At 42.1% G+C, this 1,882-nt stretch overlaps 1 pseudogene; it reads right to left on the minus strand.

Annotated features, from left to right (window-relative positions):
• Nucleotides 1–1,400: 1,400 nt before the first annotated feature.
• The window catches only part of LOC102846156, a 94,178-nt pseudogene continuing 93,696 nt past the window's right edge, over nucleotides 1,401–1,882 (minus strand).

A 1,882-nucleotide genomic window follows, 5' to 3' on the forward strand; every position in this document is an offset into this window, starting at 1 on the left:
GAGACAGTGCGATTGGCACAGGACAGAGTGGAGTTTAGGGCTGTTGTACATAGGGTCGCTATGAGTCACAGGCGACTCAACGGCACATAACAACAACAACACAACATGTTCATAGTACCTATATGCACAAAAGCTAATACCAGGAAACAGTGCAAGAACTCAGAAGTAAGCAGTGGAGAAACAACTTTTAGCACATCCTCACTATGGAATACTGTTGTTGCTGTTTCTAGCTTTTATTGAGTTGAGTTTAAATTTAACTTACACTGACTCCCCCGCCCCTCCAAGCAGGAAAATGTCCAGTCTAGCACCATATTTGAGATAGTGAGTAGTGCCTTTTTACCTGGGTGACCCACCTTCCAACGTTATACTGGGTAATATTAAGTTCTTATCCATAAGATTTACGTGGGTTAGTTGTTAGGAAGATCCATCAGGTCTTTCTTCCTATTCCGGCTTAATCAAATACAAGTGGTATAACTTCTAGACCACGGAAACACATCAACTACCATGGGACAACCAACTGGCACAGCGGCAACAATGGAATACTACTCCACCATAGAAAGAAATGAATCATTATAGCACAGCTCCATTCAACAAGTGATGTCTTTTAAAATCATCACGTACACCCTTTCTACAAAGATAGCGTGGAAAGCGAAGAAGGAAGCTGCTGCCCCTCCCAAAACTGAAGCCAAAACAAAGGCATTAAAGGCCAAGAAGGCAGTCCTGAAGAGCATCCATAGACAAAAAAAAAAAAAAGAAGATCCACACGTCACCCACCTTCCCGTGGCCTAAGACGCTGAGACTCCAAAGGCAGCCCAAATACCCCCAGAAGAGCGCCCCCAGGAGAAACAAGCTTGACCATCATCATTTCCCTTGACCACTGAGTCAGCCATGAAGAAGATAGAAGCTAGCAACACACTTGTGTTCATTGTGGATGGCCAACAAGAGCCAAATTAAACACTCTGTAAAGAAGCTCTATGACATTGACATGGCTAAGGTCAACACTTTGATTTGGCCTGATGGAGAGAAGAAGTCCTATGTTCAACTTGCTCCTGACTATGATGCTTTGGATGTTGCCAAAAAAATTGGGATCATCTAAACTTGAGTGCAGCTGGCTAATTCTAAATACAAATTTTTCACACACACACACACACACACACACACACACACAATCATCACGTACATGGAAGGAGCCAGACACAAATAACGTATACTCTTTGATTCCATTTTATATCAAATCCTAGAAAATACTAATCAAGTTATACTGACAGAAAGCCAGTGTAGGGTTAGGGGACAGAGTATCTGAAAACGTGTGAGAAATCTTTTTTACCATAAAGGTACTCTTATTTTTTAATTCAGTGAAAGTTCATAGAATAGACTGATTTTTTTTTTCATTCAGTCTTTCATGAGGAACGTTTTGGAATGATGGGAACATCCTGTACATTGAATGTGGCTGTTTTTGGAGGTTCCAAACCTGTTAATTAGGAAAACAAACAGGTTGGTCCTAAAGAGGGGGAGACCAGGCTGCTCCTTGGAGGCAAGAATTCTGAAGCTTCATCTGACAGCATCTGGACATGTTGCAAAGAGGCCCATCCTTGGAGAAGGATGTCATGCTTTGGAAGGTGGAGGGAAAGAGCAAGATAGAAAGACCCTCGAGATGGATTGATTCAGTGACTGGGGTGTAAGTGTGTCAGAGACACAAAGATTGCCACAGGATAGAGCAGGGTTTAGGGCTGTTGTACATAGGGTCACTATGAGCCGCAGGCAACTAGACGGCACATAACAACAACAAAAGCCATGTTAAAACGCTTCATACTCTATACTTTAAGTGGACTCAACTAGTTGGACTTAAATGATATCTCAGTAAGTTGAGGGTTTTTTTTTT

The sequence above is a fragment of the Elephantulus edwardii genome, unplaced genomic scaffold (genome assembly GCF_000299155.1).
Source record: "Elephantulus edwardii isolate Elephantulus edwardi_28Jun2011 unplaced genomic scaffold, EleEdw1.0 scaffold00134, whole genome shotgun sequence".
In the NCBI taxonomy this organism is placed as follows: Eukaryota; Metazoa; Chordata; class Mammalia; order Macroscelidea; family Macroscelididae; genus Elephantulus; species Elephantulus edwardii.